This window comes from Bombina bombina, chromosome 6, assembly GCF_027579735.1.
Source record: "Bombina bombina isolate aBomBom1 chromosome 6, aBomBom1.pri, whole genome shotgun sequence".
Classification (NCBI taxonomy): Eukaryota; Metazoa; Chordata; class Amphibia; order Anura; family Bombinatoridae; genus Bombina; species Bombina bombina.
The window spans coordinates 950,113,423-950,133,756 of NC_069504.1; the positions used below are offsets into that span (position 1 = coordinate 950,113,423).

Sequence of the window (20,334 nt, forward strand, 5' to 3'; positions counted from 1 at the left end):
AATTTCTACAGTAGACCCTTTTATTGAACTTGTGGTCTCAGGATCAGAAGAGTCATAGTCATACTCCGTGTCAGTGTCTGCAAACCTTACTTGCTTACTTTCTGCATTCAAATTTCTGGGATTTCTTCTATACCGTCTCCTAGTATCTGACACGTTCCACTTGTAAACTTTATTAAGCTCATAATCTTGCTTATCTCTAAGTATCTTTTGTTTCTTAAAGTGCCAGAGATCTTTTTTTAAATTCAGTGATCACTTTGTTGAGTTTATTATCATATTTATTAAATTCAGGGTTTTCACTAAGTGGGCGCAAATATGATTGCAATTTTACTTTTTCAACAGTCAGCTCTTGACGTAATGTCTTTTTAAATTCAATTATGAGATCAATTAATGCCAAAGAACAAGTTGTCAAAATATTGTTCCATTTTTCAATAAATGATCTATATACCTGCCTATACACTTGTAATGTGATTCATTACAAATAAAGGAGTTGGATCAAATACTATTTACTTTGTATTCCTTTACCTACCTGGGTGCGCTGACTACCATTGTCTCTCAGAGAGAAGAGGTGGCCTTCAAGGACTTAGGAATTAGCATATGAACCTCCTAGGTTTAGCTTTCAACTAAGAATACCAAGAGTACAAAGCAAAATTGGTGATAAAAGTAAATTAGAAAATTGTTTAAAATTACATTCTCTATCTGAATCATGAAAGTTTATTTTGGACTAGACTGTCCCTTTAATGAACACGGCATAATATAACTGACCTAACTGGTAGCAAGCAGTGGGATTAGGGCAAAATGGTTCCCGTCTGAGGAAGGATTAATATTTTTGCAATGTAAATATATGTCTGTGCAATTTGTTTGTTTATTGATTGATGTCTGGAGCCTTTGTCCAGAGGCCAAAAGCAATGTTTGTTTTCTTTCCTGTGCAGTGTTTTTATTTTGTATGAGTTCTGTTTATATTTTTATTAGTATCAAATATGTATATTTTATTAAAAGTATTGAAAATGATAAGGAACTGTGGGAAATTTTTCCTCAATTGATTTGTGAAAGGAAATTAAGGGCATATATTTGGGTTGCTGTGTTTAACGTCTTAACTCCCATGAAGAATAAGTGGCCTGCATGAGAAGGATATTATGATTTACCATTGATCTATATTTATGATGGGTCTTGATCTTTTACTTAGCATTATTTATTAGGAAAAAAAATTGTTCAGGTTTTTCAAAATATCTTTTATCTCAAATAAACTGTTAGCATGTGTATTGCAATTTTGGTAAATACCCTTAAAGTGATGGTAAATTTCAGACTTTAAGAATGTTGCAATAAAAAATAAATTAATGTACAAGTGTATATATATTTTATAATAAACGATTCATATTCCTACTTGGTTTGTCTGTCCCTTTATGTCCTCTTTTGACTGGGCTGTGACATAGAGAGTAGTACCACCCACTCTCTACATAAGCTTCCTAAGTGCTTTCAAAGGGCTGGACTTCAAGAATGTCATATGACACATACAATTGGATGGATTGGATGCTCAATGTAATTCAAATTAAAAAAAAAAGTTCATCCCAGTGTGCCGACATAACATTGTAATAGAAGCATTATTATAGGCATGGATTTAACCCTTTTCACAGATAAATTTAAAAAATAAAATACACACCTATACTTTTTTAATGGCAAAGATTAAAAATATGGCATTTGATTAGCTGAAGTTTACCATCACTTTAAACTATCAGGATAGCTTTTGCGCAGCAACTGCCTTACAATCTAAATCTCCTTAAAGAGACACTGAACCCAATTTTTTTCTTTCATGATTCAGATAGAGCATGAAATTGTAAGCAACTTTCTAATTTACTCCTATTATCAAATGTTCTTCATTCTCTTGATATCTTTATTTGAAATGCAAGAATGTAAGTTTAGATGCCGGCCCATTTTTGGTGAACAAACTGGGTTGTCCTTGCTGATTGATGGAAAGATTCATCCACCAATAAAAAAGTGCTGTTCAGAGTTTTGAACCCAAAAAAGCTTAGATGCCTTCTTTTTCAAATAAAGATAGCAAGAGAATGAAGAAAAATGATAATAGGATTAAATTAGAAAGTTGCTTCAAATTGCATGCTCTATCTGAATCACGAAAGTAAAAATTTAGCTTCAGTGTCCCTTTAAGTTGGAAATCAAGTGAGTTGCATGGAGTTCTCATTGGCTGGCTTTTTATTTAAGTCACTCAGGTCTGAGATTCTTATCAGGATATTGAGATAAATTTATTAAGCTGCGTTCAAAGCTTTTCTGGCTAATTGGAGCAGGTTCATATAAGTGAGCCTGCTGCCACCTCAGAAGTGTCAAGACCAGTCACCTCAATACTTGCTTGGTCAGGGTGATTGGCATTCCCTGCTCTAGGTGCCGGAGCTGGTGGCAGCATTGTACAAGAATTCTCTTGTGCAATAATATGTTTTTCTGTGCAATGAAACATCACAATTTGTGATTAATGGCAGATAGGTTTACTACTTGCAAACCTGTCCACTTGCAGGTATGGTAAATTTATCCCATAATCTATAAAGGTAATGATACAAAGCACTTAGCTTGAATATGATGCATGCTTACCCCTCAATCATCAGAATACAAAGTCCTCTCAGCATTGTGGGGAATTTTTAATTCATATTATATTTATTGTACTGTGTCTCTCACAGATATAGCAACATTGTAACAAGCAACATTTTGGGATATCCTCCCTTAATCATGCTTATTCAATACATGTGTGCAAGGATTCTTATAAAGCTCATCCATTAACCCTTTATTGATCATCTCTACCTAATTATACAATACCACCACCTAGTGTTCAATGTCAATGAAAATGTTTCTCATACTAAAACATTTTTTATTACTATTATACCTATACACACTACATGTAATTTACTTGAAAATATAATTACACATACCTGATGCTGTCTCAATTTAGGAATGTTATCAAAATCTATAGGAACATTGATAGATCCAACTCCCTATTAAGACCCTTAGGTGTCATAGCTTCTAATTTATGTATTCAAAAGGATTCCTTCTGTTTGAGTACAAGTTCCTTGTTGCCACCTCTCCTTAATTTCCCCCCACTATAACTTGCCATACTAACTAGTTTATGTTGTGGCTAACCTCTAAGAAGTGACTTTATACTGGGTGTTTTTTTATATTTGCACCTCATATTTGATCTGTGTTGACTCATCCTATCTCACACTTCTCTAATTCTTTCCCCTATGTAAATATTAGAACATGGGCATTTATTCAGGTATATGACATAGGATGAGTCACACATGTAGTTCTTTAATCTTACATTTCCTTCCTCTGTGGGTGCAATAATTCCATGCCCTCTATTACTGTGCTGCAACTAGCGCATACTAAGCAAGGAAAAGTACCCATTGTTTTAGAGGTGATGTATGCTTGTGGCCTATAATTACTTTAGAGCCTATATCATTTTTTACCACCATATCCCTTAAATTGGGGACCCTTCTGAAGGCAATCATAGGGGGTTCTGAAAAGTCTTATCAGGATTACAGTCTCTTAATATAACAATTTTAATTATGGATTATATATAGTAACACATACATAGCATTGTGGGTCTTTAGCTTTAAAGGCATCTTTTTTCTCTTCTCTTTTACCCTCTCAATTTCTGCCTCTATCATTCTGTTGGGGTATCCTATCTCTTTAAATGTATTTGCCATTTCCTCTAACCTATGTTCCATCAAAGTATTCTCAGTAACTATTCATTTTACCCTCATCATTTGACTTTCCAGGGTTATTACAAAAAATAATAAACACTAAATTTTTGAAAAATAAAATGGGCCATGGTGGAAACTCTCATAATTCAATAAGGTGTAGTCTATAAAGGTAATTTTGTTTTAAGTCCAGAGATTGTGTATTCCATGCATAATATTTTTTACTAAAACTCCATAAGAGTGCTAAGGAAAGAGGACTTATATTTGTACAGGTGTGTGTATTTGTATGTATAATATGTTTTATGGTTAACTTTCATTAAAACAGTATAGCACAAAGCTACATGGAGAACTCCATACTGTTGGCTATGTTCTTGATTGATTTCCAACATTAATTTTATGGTTTGCCCCTAAAAAATCTACTGTGTAAGGCATTTGACATTCCCACACTATCTGGCATATAGGTTATCACTGGAGCACTAAAAAGTACTTTGGATTTATAATATGAGAGCAAAAATAGATGCACTATGTTTAAGCACTATAGAACTAATATTTTGAGCTCCTCTTGTAATCTAGCCCATTGTTACTATAAGAGTTTACTGAAATCTTGCAACAAATTAACACATTGTAGCAACAGAGTGAGAACGCTTTCTGAATACAATAACGTTGTTTGCTGCAGATTTTTTTTGCAATCAGACTCCCCTACCACTTCCCTTATTTGTAGCAGCCGATCCAAACCTCACACTGAGATAGCTACTGTCATAGTTTTAGTAAAACTTGCATTGCTTCGGAACAAGTTTCATGTCCCATGAATGTAATTTATTTTTATTATGTTGACATATGGGTAATATATATGTCTTTAAAGGGACTTTAATCACTTACGGCTAGATTACAAGTGTTGCGGTATTTCTTTTAACGTAGAAAAAATGGCCATTCCAGCGTAATGGACAGTAATGCATATTATGAGTCGTGTTGGTATAGCTATACCGCAAGCATTTTAGCCTGTAACACAACGTCTATTCCGCACTCAAAAAAATTACGTTTTTGTGTGGGATTTTCATAGCGCCAGTATTACAGGTTGTGCGTTCAGGCTAAAATGCTTGCGTTACAGCCTATACCGACATGATCCATACTGCCATCTGAGAGCAGTAGTTATGGATTTTGTGTAACAAAATTGTTTCACAAAACTCATAACTAAACTGTTACAAAGTGCATGAACACCCATAAACTACCTATTAAGCCCTAAACCGCCACCCTCCCGCATGACAAACACTATTTAAAACCTATTAACCCCTAAACTGCCAGCCCATCCACATAATAAAGTATTAACCCCTAAACCTCCAGCCCCCCACATTGTAACTACTAAACTAATCCTATTAACCCCTAGACTTCCACCCCACATCGCAAAACACTAAATTAACATTAAACTATAAATTAACCTAACATAACTATTCTAATAAAATAAAAAAATACTACCAATTTAAACCCTAAATTACAAATTAAAAAAAACGGCGATGGGAACTAGGTTTGCACCCAGTTATGCTAATTTATATATGACTCACTGGGAAGATCTTTTTGTGTTTAGCCAGCATGACTGGGCACAGTACCTCGTTTCCTATCGCCATTACATAGATGATATTTTCTTTATTTGATCCGGTTCTGTAGTTCAATTTAAAGAATTCTTAAAGTATCTGGAAAATAATCAATTTAATATAGGTCTCACTTGGAATTACAATCAGCAAAAAGTACATTTTTTGGATTTAGAAATATACATAGAAGATAAATAAAATTAAGAGTAAAAACTTTTTCAAAAAAGTTGACGTTAATAATATTATTAGCACCAATAGTTGTCATCAAACTAAATGGCTTTATAATATTCCACAAAGCCAATTTATTAGGCTAAAAAGAAATTGTAAAAAAATGAGGAATATCTAACACAGGCAGAATTTCTTAAAGAACGATTTATAGAGAAAAATTATAATGAAACATCAATTAGAAGAACTATAGAGGAGTTTGACAAAATGGAAAAATACAACCTCTTAAAATATAAAGATAAAAGTCAAACTGATACAGCCCTTAAACTAATAGGTCCATTGGTCCTAAGACACAGTTCACAGTATAACTAAATTCGAGATACCATTAATAAACATTGGAAAATATTATTTAGGGACCCAATACTAGAAACCATTCTGGATGAGAACCCCACTATCGTATACAGAAAAGTTCCTAATATTAAAGATAAATTATCTAAAAATTATTTTAAAGACAAAAATACCAATTGGCCACACACAGCACAAATAGGATTTGTGAAATGTCCATCATGTAATGCGTGTCAGAACACCAAAAAAACAATAGGTGTAATGCTTGTAGGATATTCCACTATCAGTCTGAACTCGGACAGTAGTCTTCTTATCCCGGCGTCGAGCCAAAAAAAAGATAGGGAATATCCCAGAGTAGAGAGAGTACGCAAGATGAAATAAGCAGCACTCACCACAGGCAGGATAGTCTGCGGCGGCAACAGACAAGGAATCAGTGGAAGGCAGTTCAGGGGTAAACCACTAGAAAGGTCAGACTAGCAGGGTTTGGCAACAGTAAGGCAATCCAAAGACAAACCACTTGAATGGTCAGGCAGGTTTTGGCAACAGTAAGGCAGTCCAAAGGTAAACCACTTGAATGAACAGACAGGTAGGTTTTGGCAACAGTATGGCAATCCAGTACTTTAAGGATTAAGCAAGTAGAGTAGTCAGACAGGCAGAGTTTATCAACAGTGAGGCAATCCAGTACTTTATGGGTTAAGCAAGCAGAGTAGTCAGACAGGCAGAGTCCTTTTAACATAGCAGTGAGACAATCCAGTACTTTAGGGGTTAAGCAAGCAGAGTAGCGAGACAGGCAGAGTTCTACAATGATATGGCCCCAGAACTTTTTTTTACTTTCTGCAATAAGATTTTTTTTTTTTTAGTGAAAAATTTTCTGCAGGTCATTTTTAAATAAAATTCAATTTTAAATTAGGCAGTTACACTAAAGCACCAGTTCAATTGTAATGTGTTAGTTAACTGGAGAATAAAGCAATTTGTTAAGTTTTATAATATAGTGCAGTAGTTGAAAATTGCATTGCAAATTAGCTGCAGACATGTTGCATTGTTTATACAAACGTTTTATATTCAGAAATAAACAGCTTTGAAGACTGTGAAAGGCTAGGGGATGGGCTTGAAATGATCTCTGGGAGCCAGTCAATTAATGCACTACTACTTTGCAGCGCTACTGCATATAAGACTGTTCACTTCAAACAGCACGTTGCTCTGGAGGAACTGTGATAAGGAAAACTTACACAGTGCAGTCAGAGAACAGCCTAATGTAGAGCAGCGCTGAAAAGTTAAATCTCTAACAGTTCCTGTTTGCGTCCTGTTCTTTCTGCAGACATGCTGCATTTTCTGCGATGACATCTCAGATCATTTTATGTCTGCCTTGGGGGATATGGCAATCTAGTATACAGTAAGCTATCACACCCAGGAGCACACAAAGTAACACCTATACTTGGGCAGTTATAGGTAGCAAGTGAGTAACTTACATAGGCGCAGGATTCGCACCACAGGAGATCCTAACCGGCTTCAGAATGGAGGGCGCGTTCGGCGATGACGTCACTGCCGCACACAGACAGGAGTTGACTTCCCCCTAGGCAATGAGCAGAACAGCAGGAGCTGGGTCCCTAGCTATAGCTAGAGTGGTGCGGCGTGACAATAGTGTGACAAAACAATTTTTATCTAAAGAAGGAAAAAATTTTGATCTAAGAGAAATGATTACCTGTAACAGTAAATATGTTGCATACATGTTGGTTGCTCATGTAATTTGTTCTACATGGGAAGAACCACCAGATTACTAAGGACTAGAATAAACAAGCATGTACATAACATTAAAACTGTTTTTAAAAACATACAGTATCAGCCCACTTCGGCAGAGTTCATAATAGGGATCCTAAACATTTAGAATTTATAGGAATTAGGAAAGCCACCCATTATTGGAGAGGAGGGGATAGAGTACAAGACCTAGGACAATTAGAAATGAAATTTATATCCTAGAAACCTTAGTGCCCAATGGCTTGAACAAGAATTTTCGTTACACCATTATTTGAATTAATGTTTTTTTTTTTTTCCTTTTTCACTCATTCTAAATTCCCATTCTGTATTAACCTGATAGTCACCAATAGATCTATTTGTTATACCTTGTTTGGTATTTTTTGGTATTTTTTGATATTTTTTGACACTTATAAATATAGGGTCATTGGGAACTCAAGACCATAATTTATTAGCAGTATATTTGGCTGTATAGTCGTCTTTAAGACATTTAAGATGTTGTTGTTATAAAATAAGAATAGCATAAGGAAGAATACTATATAATCATGTATAATGTATAACAAATTAGAAAAATATCCTTTTTTTCATTTTGGGAACAACCAATTTGTGCTAAAATTGTCTTTTCAGAAAGTATCGCAATTGTGAAGCAATAAAATATTAACAAAATATTAGGTAATTATCAATCACGGTTGATTTATTTACTTAAGTCTATGTGAAACAGTGTAAATTTTTCCTTTTGATGAAATTATTTTCTAATATTTTAACTTACTACATACGAAACTAGATATGCATATTGTATTAAGGACAATAAGTCACACCCGGCAAGGGTTAGCATAGCCATCAAGCACGCCATCCACCGTTTTCACTCCCACTAAACTTTGTATGTGGAAAGATACCCGAGTGACTATATGTACGAGTTATTATTTGTGGCTTTTTAAGAATTTTTTTCTGTTTTTAAATAAATGCTATTTACCTAAAGCAGCAGCCTGCGATTGGTGTTATACTGGGGACCTGGCAGTATAAAACCAGGTGTGTGTCCAAACTTAGAGCCTGGCTGGTTCTACAAAGTGTGAGTAATCCCTTGGCGGGAATACCGGTGTGAATATGATCTAGCTTTTTTAAAATTTATTGCACTATATTTTCTTTTCCTTGTATTTTTTTGAGGCAAGAAAACTCTTGAATCACTAAGATTAAGACTTCATGGATCATACATATCCTTAAATATTGCATTTTATTTTATTTTTTTTTGGTTTACTTTTCACTTTGTCTGCAATGTCGGGGGGCTGTGGATTAGGGGTGTTTAGACTTGAGGTTTATGTTAGGATGTTATGTTTAAACATAACTTTTTTTCACCCATAGACATCAATGGGGTTGCGTTGCAGAGATTTTTCATTGCGCACTTCAGGTGTTTCTAACACACTCGCCCTAATGATGATTATGGGGGAAAGCATGCATGAGCACATAAAATCAGCCCTTGGCTTTTGTGCTGTATGGAGCTTAACGCCACCATATCGTATGCACAAGGAGGCTTTTCAGTAACTCCCAATGGCAGCGCCATGGAGAGTGAAATAACGCAACTTTTTTGACATTAGTTTCTCACCCTGTTTAGCACAAAACTTGTAATCTAGGCATTAGATTGTAATGTAAAAAATCTCATTTTGTGTAGTAAAAAAGCTTTGCAATATACATTCATTATTTATTGTGTTCCCTTTTCCTGTAATTGAAGTTATGGGTTTTCCAACTCTGAGAACTGGGAGTGTATACTGTAGACTTCTTAAAGGGACAGTCGAGTGTAAATTAAACTTTCATTATTCAGATAGGACTTTTAATTTTAATTGATTTAACAATTTACTTTTATCATCAAATTTGCTTTTTTCTCTTGGTATTCTTAGTTTAAACTAAACATAGGTAGGCTCATATGCTAATTTCTAAGCCTTTAAGGGCTGCCTCTTATCACATGCTTTTTAAATCTCTTTTCAACACAAAGAGACAGAAAGTACACGTGGGCTATATAGATAACACTGTGTTCAGGCACAGAAAGTTATTTAAGATCTAGCACAATACAATGCTAAATTTAAGACAATAGATAATAAACAGTCACAGTCATGTGATCAGGGGGCTGGAAGAAGGTTCCTAGATACAAGGTAATCACAAAGGTAAAACGTACATTAATATAACTGTGTTGGTTATGCACAACTGGGGAATGAGTAATAAAGGGATTATCTATCTTTTAAAACAATAACAATTCTATGGTTGACTGTCCCTTTAAGGCTAATCCTGCCACACACCTGTCCCTAACTTTAGCAGCATTGATATGCAAAGGAACTGTAAAACAATAGAGATTTTGCTAACAAAATGGCTGTGGCAAGACATATATTCTTCAGCAACAAATTGCCCCCTCCCCCACAAAAAAAGACAAGTGGTGGGTGGAGTTTGGCTATTAAAATGCAATTGTAACAAGCAAGGTGTCAATATATTCAAATACTTTTCACACTCATAGAAACATAGATACAGATATTGATAGCAGATAAGAGCCATAGGCCCAGCAAGTCTGCCCGATATTAACTAAAAGTATAAACTTATCTAGTTTGTAGGATAGCCTTATGCTTGTCCCAGGAATTTTTAAAGTCCCCCACAGTGTTTGTCATTACTACCTCTTGAGGAAGTTTATTCCATAAATCAATCACTCTTTCTGTAAAGAAGAGCTTCCTCAAATTAATCCTGAATCTACTACCCTTCAGCCTGAGATCATGACCCCTTGTTCTTGAATTTTCCATTTTATGTAAAATACCCACAGCCTCAGTTTTACTAAGCCCTTTAGCGTACTTGAAAGTTGCTATCATATCACTTCTTTCCCTTCTCTCCTCTTAGCTATACATATTTAGGTCATTGAGCCTATCCGGGTAAGTTTTATTTTTTAGACCATGTACTATTTTGGTAGCCCTTCTTTGCACAGATTCAAGTTTTTTAATATCCTTCTGAAGATATGGCCTCCAGAACTGCACCCAATACTCAAGATGAGGCCTAACTAATGGTCTATAAAGTGGCATAAGAGTGTGTGAAACATAAACAGCGCAACCCATGATTCAAATGTGGTTTATTACAAGATATATCATGCACAATAAAAAAACACACTTACTAGGAGTATGTGTTAGATTAGCACATGAAAAGTCCTCCACTTAGAGGTTTGTGGCCGTATGAAATCTTTACCTTGGGGATCACAGGCTGTAGTTTGGAAATACTGTCGCTGCAAAATCAAACAGCCCACCTTCCTCCTGAGATCCGACTATGGCTCCTGGCTTTGGCCAAATAGCTACCCAACGTGTTTCCTCCGGTATCATCCGGACTTTTTTAAGGGATAATCTTAATGCTAATGTTTGGTAACTTTTATAGCATATTCGTCCTTCTGATTGGTTCTCATAACCTAACTCCCATATTGCATATGATTAAAATGAAATATCTTACTATTGCATGTCAAGAAAGATTTCATAGGTAAAACCTATACATGATCAATTCCTATATTCAAACATATACCAATTGTGAACTCTGAATGCACCTATTGTCCATAAAATGTTACAGTAAATTAAATGCAAATATAAAAATAAATAGACGGTATATAAAATTTGAAAGCATAAATTAATAATTCAAAACCCATCAAACCTACTGCATAAGTTAAATGATCTTAATATGAAATTCACTACCTGATATATTATAGAAAAGCTTGTACATCTAGGTCAATATTGAAACCTCTAGGATGTAAACTCTTAGTCTTTTGTATCCATAGAGTCTCTAGTTGCCTTAATTTTAGAAGTCTATTCTCTATATTAGGAGGAATCCAATCAATCACCTGTATTGTGAGACCGCTCTCAAATTTCCCATGTATTGTTTTGAAGTGATTGGACACACTATGGCTATGCAGACACATTGTTTTCTTTCCTTAAGCCAGCATTCCACCCAGTTCACAATTTTTGAATCTAGACCAAGGAGATACAGTTTGTGAATTAGTTTGTTGTGTGGAACGGTGTCAAATACTTTACTGAAATCTAGATATGCTACATCAACTACTCCACCCTTGTCTAATACTTTTGTTACATAATCAAAGAAGTCAATTAGATTAGTCTGACATGATCTCCCTGAAGTAAAACCATGCTGATTTTGGTCCTCTAGATTGTTTGTCTTAATGTAAGTCATAATTATTTATTTTAAGAGACTTTTCATGAATTCCCTACTACTGAAGTTAAACTAAGTGGCCTTTAGTTACCAGATTCTTCCCTACTGCCCTTTTTATGAAGAGGTATTACATTTGCTATTCTCCAATCATCTGGAACAGCTCCTGTTAATAGCGACTGATTAAACAGATCAGCTAATGGGACAGTTCGCACTGATCAAAGTTCTTTTAAAACCCTTGGATGAATATTATATTATCAGGATCCACTGCCTTTTTAACATTTATTTTTGATAAAGGTAACAAAACCTCATCCTTTGTAAAAATATTAGTGTTAAGCTTGTTTCTTTGTGAAAACAGAACAGAAGTAATCATTGAGACAGTCTGCAATTTGCTTATCTGCTTCTATTATTCTACCGTCAACTGATTTCAACTTTACTATTCCTACCTTATTTTAATTTCTTTCACTGATATATCTAAAGAATGTTTTGTCCCCATGATTTAATGACTGTGCTATCTTTTCCTCTGCATGAGCTTTAACCTTCCTAATAAACTGCTTAGTCTTTTTTGTTGGAGCCTCCATATTTTTATATCATCCTCTGATTGTGTGTGCCTGTAATTTTTATAAGCTATCTTTTTTGTCTTTATAGCCTGTGCTACTTCTTTGGAAAACCAAATTAGTTTCCACTTTCTTTTACAGGCATGTATAATATAGTGTGCGGTTGCATCTAAAATGGCACCCTTCACAAATTCCCACTGTTCTTAAACCCCTGTAATAAGAGTTTTCCCTTTTAAATAGTTTGTAGGTATTCTCCCATCAATGAAAAATCTGTCCTCCTAAACTCTAAAACTTTTTTGTTTTTAGTCTGAGTGGACAGTTTCTGCACATGAATACCAAACCAAACAGATTGATGGTCACTGGATCCTAAGTTCTCAGCTACAGACACATCTGAAACAGTATCACTGTTTGTAAGTATTAAATCTTATATAGCTTCCTTACGAGTTGGTTCCTTATCTAATTGCTCAAGTGATTCCCCTAGTAGAAATTCAAGAATATACCTGCTTCTAGCTGATCTAACAGAAGGAATCTTCCAGTCTATATCTGGCAAATTAAAGTCCCCCATTATTATACCTTTACCCTTCATGGTCATTTTGGTTATTTTTTCTAATAACAGATTGTCCAGTTTTTCATCCTGCAATGGAGGCCTATATACAACCTCTATTCTAAACACATTTTTTATCTCCAATTTCCAAAGTCACCAAAATACTTTTCACCTCATCATTTGTTCCTACAATTTCAGTAACCTTTATATTTAATTTACATACAGAGCAACTCCTCCATATTTCTTTCATACTCTGTACTTTTTAAATAACCTGTATCCAGATATGACTATGTCCCAGTCATGCAAATCATTGTACTATGTTTCTGTTATAGCTACTAAATCCAAGTTGTTCTTAGTCATTATTGAAATGAGTTTAGGTAACTTATTTCCTAAGCTACGAGCATTTGTGCTCAAATTTTTCTACTAGAATTTCTAGAATTGTTTCTTGGACTAACAGTTTTGGCATGCTGTGGGGGCAGGTGGATATATTAATGCTACCCCCCTTTATTAGTTTAAATGATTTCTAATAAAGCATTTGAACTCCTCTCCCAGATACTCTGTTCCTTTAAGATCCAAATGCAAGCCATCTCTCCTAAATAACCTAGTATCTTGCCAAACAGAGCTATAATGGCCTATAAAACCAAATACTTGTTCCCTGCACCACCTATCTAACCAATAATTAAATGTTCTTATCTGCTCCATCTTTCCTGCTTCCTGGCCATACACAGGTAAAATAGCAAAAAATGACAGAGTTGATGCCACATTCTCTAAATGATTACCTAGGTCACAAAACTCTTTCTGAACAGCAGCAACATGATTACTAGCCAGATCATTTGATCTAAGTCACTTCCCTTTCCTGCTGCATTAACAATTATCAAAATATGATTCTTATCCCTGTGAGCAGTAGCTCCTGGAAGTCATCTTACCTCCCTTGTGTTGTTCTGGGTGACTATAAAATGACATTTTCCAAGTCCACTCACCTAGTATATTCATGTATTGCTAGACTGCAGAAAGATCTTGTAATTACAAGTTATTTACTGTATTTTTAAGTATAGTGGGTGGGTAATTGCATGTTCCAAACCAATCAATCTGGACCTAAAGGTTAATTGATTTGGTAATTGCGTATGTATAGATTAGCAAATCAGATTACAGCATTAGGGTAGTTTTTTTAATACATTTTTAATATCCAAATTATATGTGTGTGTGTCAGTGTATGTTCTGCACACACAAGCACGCACTATAATAAGGTATGGCATATTGAGGACTCTCTCACTAGGCAAAATTTTTATAATAAATTACCATTGTGTCCCACTAGAGCTTTATTTAATTAGTTAAAAGAAAATAAAATAGAATGTTGGATGTGCAGGGAGATTTGGGCAATAAAGCTGGGGCACTCTAACTCTGGGGATTCCTAGGCTCAAGTAGCATATGAGCAATTAAATATAAAATATGCAGTGAGAGACTATTACTTTAATATCCAGGGACTTCACAATCCCAATAAACAGTGTGACGTGCAATTTTACAGCCATGTGTAATTGTTTGTATCCCTACTGTTTGCCTTCATCAAAGAGCAAAAAAATGTCTAATGAAATATTGCTGTGTTGTTCTGGGTGACTATAAAATGACATTTTCCAAGTCCTCTGATGCTTGTGTAGACGTTCTAATAAATCATGTTATGCCTTGCTTTCCACATGGGTCTCTAATAGATCTCATCACACATAATTTGTCAGCGTGATGATTCATTAATTAGATAAGTAGGATGTCTACACCTGGGACATTTAGTTGGGAGTAGTGTGTATTCCTCAGGATAGTAAGTAATCCGGATAACTCATCATTGCTGTTGAACTTGAACAGTAAATAAGAATGGAATGCTTATATAAATATAGAACACATGCAGCTAAATACTGAATCATTTACACATAACTGCTGTTAAGATTGGGAACGCCAGATGTCACTTCTTGCTTTACCAAATACAGCTTTTGTCTTTGATCTTTCTTAAGCCTTACAGCAAAATGAGATATTTTATTTATATACTTGCACTGGTAGATAGCAATATGGCAGGTGACATTAGGCTATGCTACATTATAAATAATGTCCTTAACACAATGTTTTCCACCGAATTGCAGTAATCTTTGGTAATCAAGGAGTTACATTTTGAATTTGGGATACAAAATCTATTTGGTATTTCACCTGTGCTTATATGTAACAGTTTCAATAAGACACTTTATTATTGGTAAAAAAAAAAAAAAGAGTCACATTAAAAGCACTTGGGCTTACATTAAAGCTGATTTTTGTTTGAGGGTTAAAAACATGCAACATTTATCATAAACTGATACAGAAAAAAAGTTGCCAGTTTTCTTTCTATAGTTTGCTGGTTCTGCATAGGTCCCCTTAACTTTGTCATTGCTTCCTGTGACCTGTTTGGATTTTACATAGGATCCCCAAGACAGATGTTAACCCCGAGTTATTTCTTAGTGGTCTATGTAGTTAAGCCATGCACTGTGATTGGTTTATTGTTACTTGATAAAACGGAATTTGCCTTCCTGGAGCAAGTGTCTTGGGTTTGTTTGAGTTTGTTTATTTGCTGAGTTTTATCTGTTTTATGCCCAGTCATGTTGCCAATATGCCATCAGCATGTTTGGGGGTTTGTTCATTTTTTTTTAATTTTTTTTTTTTTGCAAGATAAGCGGAAGAAGGATTCAGAGTTCAGTTAAACGGACAGTCTAGTCAAAAATAAACTTTCACGGTTCAGATAGGGCATGTAATTTTAAAGACAACTCTAATATAGTACATTCTATTCATATCCAAAGTAAATAAACAGTTACATAAATATATATACAACTATATAAGTAACTTCAGGCATAAATTATGCTCCACTTTTTCCTAAAAGGTACTAACTAGACGGCACATTGAAAAGAGCTGTATCAGCCTACCTTATGTTCACATCTTTTCTCTGTAGTAGTCAAGCAGCCAATGCTTACGCCTTGGCCTTTTATACTGCGTATAAAAAAGGTATAAGCATTGGCTCCCTTGATTACTACAGAGAACACCTTCATTACAACACCCAGGTAGCTTAGTATACCCAAAACATTTTAAGATTTATTAAATTTCCCACCCATTAGCTAGCTACACTGACCTTTAAACGGCCAAATCTTACATGTTTCCACTCTGACCCCCCCCCCCCACAACATAGATGGGGTTATGCTATGGTAGTATGTTTTTTTTTAAAACTAGTAAGGAATATTTACAATAAGATACCTGATTACATATAAAATAATTATTTTAAATAATGTGAATATTTAAAATATATCTTGGAAAGTATATATGGTAATGTTTACCTTTGCTAGGATGAATAATTCTCTGTGTTTACCATTTAAGCTAAAACATTGCAAGAATATATGGATAACAGATGTATTTTACAATACTTTGGTGTTAAATCTCCATCTCACTTGTTGGTAAATGCCATTTGGAGACTATTTAAAGTGCTGAACTATCATACTTGAAAAGAAACGTACTGGTCCTTGACAAATTATTTCTTGACTGCCAAGTAACATAAATCTCCTAGTGCAAACTTAACATGCACGACTAAGGTCCAGTGCCGCAATGTCTCTCCACACCCCTCAGAACATCAAACAAGGCTTTTCTCCTTATTTATAAATTGTGCTTTTCAACTACGATTCTTTTGAAATTAGAAAGCTGAGCAGCATGAACCAAGAAATATTGCTTTGTGGCAGATAATCTTTAGATAGGATTTCCCCAGTGCTATTGGGAAAACGAAGACTGCCAGAAAACTGACAAACAGCAACCTGCAGAATTTGAATTATTCATTTCGACACTGCCTGCAGGACAGCTCCATTCTTGCTCTCTATCAGCAAAGCAATATTTTCATGGAAGATTTGATACTGCTCGTTTAATTATGCCATGTTTTATTTGCCGTCTTGTTTCTGCATGTTCTTAAATTTAAATTGTTCTTACCTCCTGTCTAGCACAAAAGGAGAGAAAAAAAATACATTTAGCATCCACTGAATTGTTGCTTCTATTATATGGATAATTATTTAGAATATATAGTGTTCCCTGCTGTGCTGACCATACAAATCTTAAAGGGACACTGTACCCAAAAAATTTCTTTTGTAATTCAGAAAGAGCATGCAATTTTTTTTTTTTTTAGATTTTTATTTATTTCGACAGTAAACAAGTTTCTATTAACACAAACAAATCAGAAGAATGTCATTTTGCACAGAACATGTTGATTTGTAATCATCATTTATCTAAAACATTCTTAAACAAGAGAAAACAGTTTACTGAGTTTTTCCCAGCTTTGTTGACCCAAACAAAAGAAAAGAAATAAGAAAAAAAAAAAAAAAAAAGAGGGGAGTAAACTCTCTAACTCCTCTCCTGGAGGAGAGCAACTTTCTAATTTACTCCTATTATCAAATTTTCTTCGTTCTCTTGCTATCATTTTTTTTTATTATTTTTTTTTTTAAAAAGTTTTTTATTGAGGTTGTTATGTGATACAACATTAAAGGAAATACAAAGTTTGTCAGACATATAATAATGAAATGTACATTGACCTCTCAGATAATAACATTAATGCTCACAGGCAGATGTATGTTTTGCTAATAACAATATAACAGACCATAGGATAGGAGCTCTAAAGAGATCTAAGCTAAGTAATAAATAACTACTATATAATTGCACATATATAGTTCACAAGTTCCATAGGTCTCAAATACACAAAGAGCGGTAACGCAAAAATAATTGCCTGTGCAAGAAAAGTGTAAAACCAGAATTCTTTAAAACAATAGATATCTGAAATAGAAGTGAGAATAACAAAAGAACTGGACAAACATAAATGGAACCTCGTTTTTCTTTTAATATATAAATGCGAAGTAACTGCTATGGTGGTCACTCTTGGGCCAAATGTATCGTAATTGCTATATCAAATGGCAGTAACTTCGGGCTATTGTTGTGTAAGATATTAGGGAAAGGGATGCAGTGGACAAAAGCCACTTATATAATAAAAGGGGAAGGGGGGCGTGTCCTACTAATTCCTAGGTAGAGATCTTCAAGCACCGCTCTGAACCTTAGTTATTGTACAGAAGTCATATATATGTTTACCTAGAGAGGGGAGGTGAGGGGGTAAACAAGTAACTATAGAATATACAGTGTAAACTGAGGTCCCTAAGGATCACTGCCTCACTTATAAAACTAAGGGTATCTAGCAGATAAGAAGGGAAACTGCACACAAATAAATTCAAGGTGGTATGGATTGTATGTGTATCTCAAGGTCAAGAGCCTCATGCTACAATAGATGTATAAAGGAAAACTGGGCCAAAAATACAAACTAAGTTTAACTGACAGATGTCACTTCCATGTAAGCTATGTTGGTATGCATTAGAGAGGATCATGCCTCATAACATAAATTGGTCAAATCTCCTAACCTTCCATAATGTTGAGAGAGGGCATAAAATTGTTACCTACATCAGACTTACTTTATAATCTTGCATACGCAGGAATCAAAACATAGAGTCATAGCTTAGTATGCATGATCTCAAAGCATTTCAATCTATAGGACCCACATGTAAACAGAATTGGAAGGTTTCCAATAGCTGTATATATCTTTGAGATGAATATGAGAATAAAGTCTTTAGCATCTAGGTAGACAGCAATTAACCATATACCTATAAATCTGAGATTAAATATCTACGCACTGGGAAGATTAAATATGGAAAAGAGCGTGGGATAGCTGGTGAGATTAGTTCAGAATTATGTGCCTGCCATGGATACTTATGATAGAAGTAGTAAGCTGAGTGTCACTAGGTTGCTATTGCTAAATGGATATGAAGGAGAAGAATTGTGGGAGAAGATGAATGTAATCCTCAACAAATTTTTTGGGAGATAGAGATAAGTAAGGAAAGTTCCTCCCTAGTAGTTCCCAATTTATGCAAGTCACCACTTTCTATTTTTTAGTGCTATAACCCTGCTCATAAAACTAAAGACATGTAGTGAAATATAGGGCAGAATTCTCTTCAAAAACTAGAATATGTTGTGTGCTAAAGAGGCTGAAATACTTAAGACAGAAATGTAGACTCTTGTATCCCATTAGAGAGTACCTGAATAGGTTGCATAAGTCTTAATGGCTCCTTCCTGTGTTTTATAAAAAGAGTAGTCCCAAGGTGTAGTTAACTCAGAAGGTGCAGAACATTTGTGTAACATTACATTATCACTTCAGGCATGTTATAAATATAAAGAGCACAGAGCAAATAAGGTGAATTCAAATGTTAACTAGGACTTTCCATGTAATATCAAACTGAGCTGGTTCCCTTGGTAAAGTAAAGGGTTAAACGGAAAAGTGAGATAAACCACATATTTAAAAGTAAAAATTACATAATGACCAGAATAGCGTCCATGGGAAGATCTTGGTGAAGAGTCTCCTAATCTAAACAGAGTGGATGGTAGCAAGTAAGTCAACCCCTTAGTCAGGTATGATAGCGAAAAGTCAATCTTTTACTCCCAGCAAACTGCAAAATACCTTGAAACTGTCCACTTCAGGAAAGATTTGCAATGTTAAACAGATTATAAAATAAGCATAGACAATGATGCTAATTTCTGTGAGCAGATACTGTACATGCAAAGGTGACATTACTATCTGGAACTTTTTATTTTAGGGTTATATTCAAATAGACAATACTATGAGAACTACGGTCTATTCAACCAATATCTGCTCTTAACTAGGCTAATATAAAGTAAACTAACACCATTCCTGAACATATATATCTTAAGGAGTAGGACACTTATTGTATGCTATTGGAAATATACCTAACTAAAATACTATGCCCATACTCCGAGGGATTAAAGGAATAACAATGTTAACTTGATAATGGCCATTATAAACAGTGATTAAGAGGAGAAAAAAAGAAAAAATGAAAAGAAATCTCCTTATTATAAACATACAAACTGAACAGGTTAGCCAAAGTCTCTGTAACGAATGCCGCCTAGCAGTTCTAAATTTACCCAACACCGCATCTCTGAAGGTGAGTAAGTTCTTTAATGACCGTAAGAGTCCATGTCTGCTTAAAAGTAAGGCTCTGTGGGTCATGTAAAATCTTCAGCCAGCTGGACAAGTAACAAGTACTGAGAGGTGTCTTTTGTATAGCATGGCTCCGTCTCCTAACTTGGCTGCGAAAGTCTATGTGGCCGCTCTGTGTTTCCCGAGTCTCACTTCTTGGAGCATAAACCGTGATGTCCTCGCACGTCGGGAGCTCAGTCGCACCATCCCGGAGCTTGGTCGACACCGACTCTGCCAAAGATCGACTCTCAAGTGCAGCGGCAGGAGGAGCACCTCCTCCCCTGGGGGTCACGGATTCCCAGGTAGGTAAGAGGAATCTTTGCTCAGCTGTGTTCGTTCTGACACTCCCTATGCCTCTTCTCACATCATCAAGCATGGAAGGTTGGAGGCACTTCTCTATGTAAGGTGTCGCTTGTAGCAATGTAAAATCTACCTCAGCCGCCATCTTGCG

At 35.1% G+C, this 20,334-nt stretch overlaps 1 protein-coding gene across 1 annotated transcript in view; it reads left to right on the top strand.

Annotated features, from left to right (window-relative positions):
• ATP10B (ATPase phospholipid transporting 10B (putative)) overlaps positions 1-20,334 on the top strand; it is a 626,763-nt gene that overhangs the window by 92,963 nt on the left and 513,466 nt on the right. The window contains exon 2 of the mRNA XM_053718588.1: positions 12,577-12,680. The gene's annotated coding sequence lies outside the window, so the exon portion shown is untranslated. The remainder of the gene's footprint in view (positions 1-12,576; positions 12,681-20,334) is intronic.